Here is a 10,554-nt window from a genome sequence, read left to right as displayed (position 1 = left end):
CATTAGCTATTTTGGGTTCTATTCCCAATATCCCATATGTATGAGTTTATTGCCCGTTTGGGCACTTATTAGGGGTGTTTTTGTGGGAAAACTTTTGATTCTCTGACTTAGGATGTAGCTATCTGTAATTTTAGTTATTGAGTATCCCTGTAGTAAGCTCAAGGGGTGCAAAGTACTAACCTTTATCTTCCCCCAATTTTAAGCCATTTACAAATGTTTATGATGATGAATTTTGGCTTTGTGGCTTTTTATGGCTGCTGTAGAAGATCTTTGATTTGCTTTTACTTAAATATTTTAAAAGACTGTTATTTTTAGTATTATCTTAAAAACTTATTTACCTATTCACTTCCATGTTTTAAGTAAGGATCAGGAAGTACCAGTGAAAAGCTTATAATTATGGGAACATTTTCTGCATATGGGTGTGTGTGTATTTGTATGTGTGTATGTATATCTAATTTTTTAAAGCCTGCTTTTTTCTTTCCACAGAGAAGACTTGAAGCAGCTGAGAATACGCACAGATTTGATTATAAATTTGAATAAAAACTCAAAAAGGCACCAAGGGATATTTCATTTTTCTTTGTATTGGAATGATTGGTGATTAGTTAAACTTGGTGTGGTTTATCAAAATTTTAAATTATAAGGGTGTGCCTGGGTGTCTCAGTCAGTTAAGCATCTGACTTTTTGTTTAGGCTAAGGTCGTGATCTCATGGGCTGTGAAATTGAGCCCTGACAGACTGCACCCTGAGGGTGGAATTAGCTTGAAGATTCTCTCCCTCTGCCCCTCCTTCCACTCGTGGGATTGCCAGTGTCGTGCTTTCCCTCAAATAAATCTTAAAAAAATTTTTAATTATAAGGCCAAATATTCTCAGAGTCTGACCCCTGAGTCTGGTTGAAACAATGCATTAAAAAAAAAAAAAAAACCCAAACCAAAAAACTTCAGCGTGAATTTCCAGCTTAAATCCATCTTTATTCTAAACCACAAAGTTAAGGTGTTTTGTGTCTTTTATATGCTTAGGCATTAACTTTGAATCAATACATCTATGGAATAATTTGGAGAAAACTTTCTCTTCTTTAAGGACCTAGCCCCTGAGCTTTTCAAAAGGCTTTCTGCCTTTCTCATCCTTCACTCACTTACTAGATGGATGTTTTAACTGCTTAGCCCAGTTTTACTTTCTATTTAAATTATTTTTCTATATCCTGAGATGTAATACCATATGAATCTTATTAAGGTTCAATAAGCAATTAAATTTTTAAAAATCTTGCTGAATTGTTTGAATTTAGTGCACTGAATCAAATAGGTTAATACATCATTTCATTTAGTTTATTTGTTATGTATGCCTAGTGATTGTCCTTTTAGTTGCATGTGATGGGGAATGATGCTAAGAAGCAGCTGTTGATTAGATTTTGGATATCTTTTTCTGTTTATATTGTTACATTTAATTTACATATCTTTTCTTGTATATTTTTAATGCTGTTCAACATGTTCTTTCACTCTTTAAGCTTTTAGCCATTAGTATATCTGTTATATAAAACCGAGGTCCCATCAGGTTATTGTGATGCTTCATTTAGATATGTGTCATATATTTGAAAAATGATCAAACATTTACAGAGGTATTAGTTATGATTCTTCATCAGGTGATGTGATGCCTTAATTTCTGTTTTTAAGGTAGGTTTGAATTTATATTTGATTTCTGCTAGGTGTCTGAGCTGGGTCTTTTAAATGAACGGCATTTAGAAATAAAAGAATCTGTTCTGCTGAGAGGATTTGATAGGTAAAATATGGTGCAGTATTATGTAGCTCACCTCACATTGAAAAGGACAGTGAATGGAAATTGGAATCCTGTTCATTTCAGTATAATTTTTTTTTATTATGTTCAGTTAGCCAGCATATAGTACATAGTAAGTTTTTGATACAGTGTTCAACGATTCAGTAGTTGTGTATAACACCCAGTTCTCATCACAACTTGTGCCCTCCCTTAATACCCATCACCCGCCTACCCCTCACCCTCCTCCCTTCTGGAGCCCTCAGTTTGTTTCCTGGAGTCCATAGTCTCTCATGGTTTGTCTTCCTCTCTGGTTTGTTCCCATTTTCAGTATAATTGAAGGTATTTTTAGCCTGTGCTAATCTAAAAATGTATTTCTTCTTGTTTCATAAACTTTATACATTATAAAAAAATAACTCCAATAAGCACAATTTTGTGTCAGTGTCCGTATAGACAGAGTTTGGTGTTTAGTGGAAGTAGGGACAGAATGTTTCCACTGGGAGAGGAAATCATTAGCTCTTAAAACTTGTTCTCTAGCAACCTTCTTTACTGAGTTTTGGTTTGTTTTGTTTTGGTTTTGTTTATTTAGCATACATCTAGCCCAAGTTGTTTGTTTTTAAAAATAATGGTAGAAAATGCTAGTTAGGATTTGTGTTGGGGGAATTGTGGTGGTTGAAGTCTCTGCGCTGAGAATGAGTTAATAGCCATGTGTTTTGCTGTATCTTTATTATCTGTTTTTTCTTACATCTTAGATTGTCCAACTGTGTCTTCAATTAAGCTGGGAGATTTTCAACCATTATTTATTTGAGTGTTACCTATACCCTGTTTTCTCTTTTAAATTCTTTTCTAATCTTGATCTACTTGTGTTTTAGAGCATTGCTACTTAAAGTGTGATCTTCAGGTCAGTGTTGGTCTACATACTGATTTCATTGGTCTATGAATTATGGACAGAAATTTGAAGTGTACAGTTTTAGAAACTTTTAATAACACGTTGATATTCCTGTGACATCCAAGCACAGGTTTTTTTTTTAAATTCACTTTTATTGAATTTTACAGTTTTTGTCTGCCATGGATTGACAATTTGAAAAATGGCTCTTCACAGATGGTTTCAGTATTATTTTGTTAGACCTTACTCTATTCTTTGTATTTTTAGCTGCTTTTACATATATTTTTTTATCTCTCTGAACTGAATTTTAGGTAGCTTTTAAATGTCTAATTCTTTCTCTACTTATATTAAGTCTGCTATTTAACTTTTACCCTGAATTAAAACTATGTTTCTGATTTTTTGAGCATTTATTTAACTAGTATATATATATATTAAGCCTTTGTGGTATTTGGAATATCTTTATTGTATAATCTGTTCAATAGTTGAAATCTGTAGTCTAATCCTGCTGTCTTTTGTTCTTTTGTTTGTGTTGACTCATTCATTGTATCTGTATCTTTGTATGTTTTGTGACTTTTTTTTTTTTTTAATTTGAGTAGAGTTTTTTGAAAGCTGCTGTATTCTTTGAGGTCTGGATTGAAGTTATTTTCTTTCACCAATAATTTGCCCATGTTTCCCCCCGAGCTTGGGGTATTAACAGTTTAAGAGTACTTTAAATGACATTGTGATATAAGATTTATTGGCTTATACATATAGTGTGTAGTCTGAGAACCTTTTTGAGGGTTATACTTTGTCCTTACTGTGTCAAAAGAGAATTTATAAAACATTCTTACAATAACAAAATTATAGAGCTGGAATACAGATTAGGGGTTAGAGGTGGTGGGGCCTGGGGTGGGTCTGACTGCAAGGGGTAACAGGAGGGAGATCTTTGTGGTGCTCTTAACCTGAGGATGTAGCCCTTTGGCATAACAGCTTTATAGAGGTGTTTCCTTTTGATAGACTTTTAGCGTGTCTCCTGAGTGTGTAGGCCTCAAAATGTAAGCTACATTTTGTGCAGCAGAACACATACTCTCAAGATAAAAGGTAGTTTCTGGTTTAGCTTATTCTTTTGTTTGTGGCTTATGTGAATACTGTACTTTCTTGCTAGCTAAGCAGTTCATTGAAATAGATTTTTCTACTAACTTTCAAAAGTAACATCTAATAGTATCAAGGTATCTAGTCTGCCATACTGCTGGAAATCTGTGTCCCCCCATCTCTCTACAGTTTTGTTTCTTATCATGTATGTTGCTATTTTGTGCTTTAGCTTTCTTATGTTTTTGTTATTATAATAGGCATTTTTCATTCTCTCTTTTTTCTTTATCTCTTTGGTCTGTCAGACTTATTGTGTAGGCCCCCATCACAGTCTATGCCCATGTATGTTTTCTAATCTCTTTTTCTCCTGTTCTTTCACTAGCCATATTATGGTTTATTAAAGACATCATGTATTGTAGTTATTCTTTTACTCCTGTCATTCCATTCTGCTTAAATGCTATCTCTTCTTTTGACTCCAACTGCTTCTTCTAGCACTGTTGACATTTTGGGCTGAATAATTCATTTCTATGGGGGCTCTCATGTGCATTGTAAGATGGTAGCAGCATCCCTGGCCTCTGCCCGTTAGATGCAACTAGTGACTTCCCTTTGTGATAAACAAAAGTGTTTCCAGACATTGCCAAAGGTTCTTTGTAGGGGGTGATGTCTCCCATAGTTGAAAACCACTGCCCTAGCCCTCTCTTGATTTGGTCTCGATTGAAGAGCCTTCCCTGATTATCCATGCCTGTGGCTTTTACTTTAGGATACTTGGTAGTACATACATATTGTTCTGATTGTATACTTGCCCCTTTTTACATTTGTTTGTGAATTTCTTTCTCTCCTTTCCTCCTGCCGTGTGTGTGTGTGTGTGTGTGTGTGTGATGTATACATGTGTGTTTGTTTCTTATTTGACCAAGTTTTAGAGTGCACGGACCGTATATCTTTTTTATTTGTTTGCTGTTTTGGTCCATTCAGTACACATATAAGTAGTTTTAGATATACCAGTTGCTTGCCTTTTTTCCTGTTTTTCTGCTTTTTTATATGATAGCAATAGGAGCTTAGGAAATTGGATCACTCTAGAAAATGTGGAGAACTTCGAGGTGTTCCAAATTATGAGACTTAGAGACAGCAAGTCTCTAACAGTGTAAGAATACAATACAATACAATACAATAACGATGTAACAATGGTGTGTATATCCAGTAAATAGCTCTGGAAAATTCAAGACAATGCAAGATAGTTGTAATGATATAAGAAAGATGTAATTTCTGTTAGAGGTATCCATTATATAAGTAACCAGAAAAATATGCAATAGAGTAGAAAAAATTGAGAAATACAGAAAGTAGAAGGATTTGTAGAAGCATGAAGTACGAATGATTAGTTCTACAGAGTGATATGAACAAAGTAATCAATATGTCAGGGTAAATTGTTAGGAATGATGGATGTAGCATCTGGCTAGGAGTGACTTGTATAAAGCTGACAAATGTGATATGTGAATGTTAGTAAGTTGAAGACAAGTTGGGCACAGAGAAGTTAGCTTCTTACTACCAACTAAAGGGAAACCTACAGGTTTTGCCCCAGTTGGGAGAAATACAGCTCAATTATAGATTTACCTCCACTTTTTTTTTTTTTAATTATGAGCAAATTCTAAGTAAAAATGTAAATTGAAGCTTGAATCTAACTACTTTTATAAGGTGCTTTTCCTCATCTAGGCCAAAATCTTCATGAAAAGTAATCATAAGTGGGGCACCTGAGTAGCTCAGTTGGTTAAGCATTTGCCTTCGACTCATGTCTGGGTCCCAGGGCCCTGGGATTGAGTCCTGTGTCAGGCTCCCATGTCATTGGGGAGCCTGCTTCTCCCTCTGCCTCTGCCCTCCAGTCGTGCTTATTCTCTCTCTCTCTCACTCTATCTTAAATAAATAAATAAAATCTTAAGAAAGAAATCATAAGTATAGTAGGTGTTCATTGTAGAAAAATTAGAAAATGGGGAAAATGACAGTTATAGTTCCCAAAGCCTAAACCACTATGATCACGTAGATTAGTTCCATTCTTTTGCATTGTATATAATCTCTGTCTTTCTCTGGATATAGATAAATTATGTGCCTATGTGTATGTATAAATATATATGTATGTATTACATGTAGATTAGTTCCATTCTCTTGAATGGTATATGATCTCTGTCTCTCTCTGGACATAGATAAATGATGTGCCTATGTGTATGTATAAATATATACTGTATATACATATATGTATGTGTTCATATAATATTAAATATCATTTAATATTATATGAACACTTCTCCGTATCAGTAAAATTGCAGAGTGTGATGTTCAGTGACTATATAGCATTCTATTCTGAGATTATCCCTAAATTTATTTAAACATTTACTTAAACATTTAGGTTTTCTTTGACACATATACACATATATGTACATGTACCAATAATTTGCAGTGAACCACCCTTCTGAGAAATTTTGAGCGCATCTCCTATTTTCTTTGAAGAGTTGTAACCTCCACTGCAGTCTGTATCTTACAATTTGCCCTACAGAATTCATTTTACCTGTCTTCCTAAGAACAACCCTAGTATTATAGCTGGGCATTATTACCAGTGTTGGAGACTACATTTCCTATCCTCCCAAATCGTTAGGTGTGGCCAAAGGACAAAGCTCTGGTTTATAAACTGTAGGCTGAAATTACATGGGAGAGTTAGAAGGGAGCAGGGTAGGCCTTTTCCTCCCCCTTTCTTTTTCTGCTGCCTGCAGTGTGCATGTATTAGCAAGGGTGCCCATAGTCCTTTTGGAGTGTGAGGCAACTTGGAGTAGAAACAGTATGTAGTAGAGCAGAAAGGTGGAAGGAACTTAGGTCCTCAATATTTGGAGCTGCCACATCAGCTTTTGATTGTCTATTTCTGGACATTTACATGGGGAGAATTCTATCCCTTTTTTCCCTCTTGTTTAAATCATTATATTATTATAACTTAATATTTTTTGGCTTGGGAAGGATATGACCTAATCCCATCTGATAAAGGATATGATTGTTTAATACTGTATGTAGTAATGTAATAGGTTAACTATAAGGAAACATGCACTATGTCATAGTAGATTCTGGATCTATGTTGCAAACAAAAATCTGCTTTACGACTGGAGAGAGATTAATTGGTACTGAAAGGAAAGTACTTAAAATGATACATAATTTCTGGATGTTTTTGTTAGCTATATTGCTGAATTTTGTTCCTAAGTGCTTTTAATAATTATCACAAATATTATTTCAGAAAACATTTTGTAGCTTTTGGGCAAAAGCAAACAAAACCTGTCCCCAAACCCCCAAATCAAAACAACCCACAAAACTAACCACAAACCATTGAGGATTGTATATTGTATCTGAATAATCCCTTCAAAAATTCCCTATGAATTTTTAATATTAAATATCTTGGGTAGTCACTTTGACAGTCAGTTCATAAATGTAACCTTTAATATTCTCTTAGTAACTTTATTGGAAGAATTTTGACAAATGAAAAAAACATTTTTGTTTCTGTAAACTTTTTTTAGTATCCTAAGAAAGTTGTTCATAACTTTAGTGAAAGAGTAAAAAATACACATTTTAAAAATTAAACTTTTTTTTGAGCAATGTTAGGTTTACAGAAAAATTAAGTAGAAAGTGCAGAGTTCCCACATGCGCCTTTCACGGATACACGATTTTTTCCCCCAGGGTATTCCACTGCCCTTAATGTTATACATATAACAAGAGACTTTACAAAAGTACAAAAATTTGTACTATTTTATAAAAAGAAAACCATACACAACTAAAAATCCTTTTACTCTAACCCAAGAAACCTAACTTAAGAAAACCTAAGGTTTCCCATCCTCAGCTCTATTAACATTTGAAGACAGATAATTCTTCTTGGGGTCTCTTCTGTGCATTATAGATGTTTATTTAGCAGCATCCCTGGTCTCCACCAACCAGATGCCAATAATATTATCCACTTATGACAACCGAAAATGTATGCAAGCATTGTCAAATGTCTCTTGGGAGGCAAATTGTTCCCCAATTAAGAACCATTGCTCTAACCAATTTATGATATTTTAGGATTTGCTGTATTACTTAGGTTGAGTTCAGAATTAAGGTGTCTGTAATTCAAGGAACCTTCACACAGAAGTTGTGAATCTTCCCTTACACTTGGGGACCATAGACAGTCTTCTTTTCAAATGTACTATATTGTTTGAATTTATCTGTAATGTGTCAAAAAACCCATTTTAGAGTTTCTTATTTCCTTGTGGAAGGTTTTCATAGTTTGGGATCTACTATTTATGGATTTCAGGAGTACTGTACTGTGGGTAGATACAAACTTTAAATGTCCAGCAATTTATGAGGTCAGTTGTGTTTGATTCTTTGTGGTACTCTAATTAGATTGTCATTATATTCAAGTTGTAACAGTTAAGTGAGCTCATGTATTCTATCAGGGACTTTGAGCTTCTCAAATAGAGGATAGCATTAGATGTCAGCCAATCATTTTGTCCTTCAGAGTTTTTTCCTTTATATCTGAAATCCTGCCAATTGGAACAGCTTGTGTGTCAGTTCCAATAGAGGAAGCTAGCCTCTGTTAGCTTGTACTTAGTCCACTAAAGACTTCTAAAAACTTTATGTAGTTTACAAATAATAATGTCCACTTCCCATTGGTACCTTGTACAATTATAACACCTTGTTCGCTAGTGATGAAATCTCATCTGTAATAATTAAGAATATTCTTATTGTTCTATCTCTGCAGAAAATTTCTAAAGACTTGGTGAAGATAGTGAAGATAAGAAAACTATCAGAAAGGCAGTGGCACCATTATCCTGTAAGTATTGCTTTGAAAAGGAAGTTTAAGAATATTTTAAGGGCACCTGGGTGGATCAGTGGGTTAAGCCTCTGCCTTCGGCTCAGGTTATGATCTCAGGGTCCCGGGATCAAGGCCTGCATCCTGCTCTCTGCTCAACAGGGAGCCTGCTTCCCCTCTCTGTCTCTGCCTGCTTCTCTGCCTACTTGTGGCCTCTGTCTCTGTCAAATAAATAAATAAAATCTTAAAAAAAAAAAACAACGAATATTTTAGCTATCCAGTTGTTTGGGGGAAAATATGTTAGGTAAAGATAATATATGTAAAATATAGAGCAGGATATATTATAATCATATTAATAATTTATAAAAACTAATCCAGTGCAGTCCTTTAAAAATTGAGAATGTGTTCTTATGTATTGAGATGAGGATTTTACCAATAGCACTGAAAAATATTTCTAATTCTAACAAGGATTGATCTAGTTTATGTACATTTGCTTATTTAAAACTATCAGAATCCAGAAAATCATTGTAGTTTTGTAGGCTTGTGATTTGTTTGGGTGACTTATTGTTTAGGTTATTTTGCAGAATTATTTATTTGCTGATTTATTTATGTATTTCATTATTTATTTATTTGATTATTTAGTAAATTATTTATCTGATGAATTATTAATACATCTTCATGACATGCTTTAAATTATTTATAACTTAATTTTGAGTTTATTGCTTTTAGAGCCTGCATTGTTACTGACTAGTTTTGATTTTTTTCTTCATGGTTCTTTAAAATTAAAGTATTAGCTCTAAGGCAAAAATGTATTCATTGCAGTGCCCATGGATTTTTTTCTTCTTTTTTTTTTTTCTGTAGTAATTTATGGTAGAAATGAAATTTCAGTTATGCTTTATTTAGTTCTAAATTTACCTGTTTAGGGTTACTGATGATAGAATGTTTATGTGCGTGTGTATACTCAGTGTAGAGTCACTTAAAAATTAATAGTATGGCCTATAGTGTGTAACTGAGATTGAACATGTAAACCTCAGTCCACATTATCCTTTGTATCTCTAAAGGGCAGGTCTGCATTTCTTACTTGCTTTAGAATAACTGATAGAGTCTTATTACTTTATTTTAGAGGCAAATCTATTTTACTATTGGGATATTTTCAAGAAAGTTCAGAGAAATGAAGTGAAACTTAGATTTGGATCCCTGAGATATAAATTTGACTGATGTAGCCTTTATTTTTTAAAATTCTCATTATATGTGTATTTGGCAAATAGCATGATGTTGATATACCTTTTTATATCAGTCATAGTGACATACTTATTATCATATATCCCTTATGGAAAGTTTTATACAACTTTATTTTAATGAACTAAAATAGACAAGGACTTTTATAAATGAAAGCTATAATTTCTTTGACTTTATCTCATAATTCTCTTATGTAAAGTTTCTATTTTTAACCAAATAAAGTATTTCTTCTTTCGTCTGATTCTGTTTCATAAGGTAATGCAGTTATTAGTGCTCTGTCATTGAATGGGTTTAATGAATAGGTTAAGTAGTTGTTTGGGTAAAAGAATGTCATATGTACAACTTAGTCTTTGTGTTTGCTTGCAGTGAATTACTGTGTACTTTACAGTTTTAATATTTCAGAGAGAGGCAGCATTTACAATTCAAGTTAGATGCTGTTTTTAAATTTAATTTGATTGATTTAATTTATTTTTAAATTTTTCTTTTTTTGAGAGAGGGAGCATGAGCAGGGGACAGATGTGTAGTAAGAGAGGCAGAGGGAAAAGGAGAGAGACTCTTAAGCAGTCTCCTCATCCAGAATGGACACTGATGCAAGGCTTGATTTCACGACCCTCAGATGATGGCCTGGGCTGAAATCAGGAGTTGGATGCTTAACTGACTGAGCCAGAAGGCACCCAGGATGTTTTTGAAATATGGTAAAAATGGCTTCTGTAGACAGGTTTTACTATGGAATGTAAATTATGCATACACACACACACACACACACACACACACACACACATTTCTTA

At 33.9% G+C, this 10,554-nt stretch overlaps 1 protein-coding gene across 3 annotated transcripts in view; it reads left to right on the top strand.

The window, feature by feature from the left end:
• The window catches only part of TBC1D5 (TBC1 domain family member 5), a 536,635-nt gene that overhangs the window by 41,415 nt on the left and 484,666 nt on the right, over window positions 1–10,554 (top strand). The window contains exon 1 of one of the 3 annotated variants that reach the window (XM_032860921.1): window positions 8,511–8,548. The exons of the other annotated variants lie outside the window; for them this stretch is intronic. The gene's annotated coding sequence lies outside the window, so the exon portion shown is untranslated. Of the gene's footprint in view, window positions 1–8,510; window positions 8,549–10,554 lie in introns of those variants that run through there. 3 annotated transcript variants of the gene reach the window in all.

This window comes from Lontra canadensis, unplaced genomic scaffold, assembly GCF_010015895.1.
Source record: "Lontra canadensis isolate GAN:19392208 unplaced genomic scaffold, GSC_riverotter_1.0 scaffold20, whole genome shotgun sequence".
In the NCBI taxonomy this organism is placed as follows: Eukaryota; Metazoa; Chordata; class Mammalia; order Carnivora; family Mustelidae; genus Lontra; species Lontra canadensis.
Note: the sequence above shows the minus strand (reverse complement) of the source record. Positions and strands in the feature narration are given on the sequence as shown.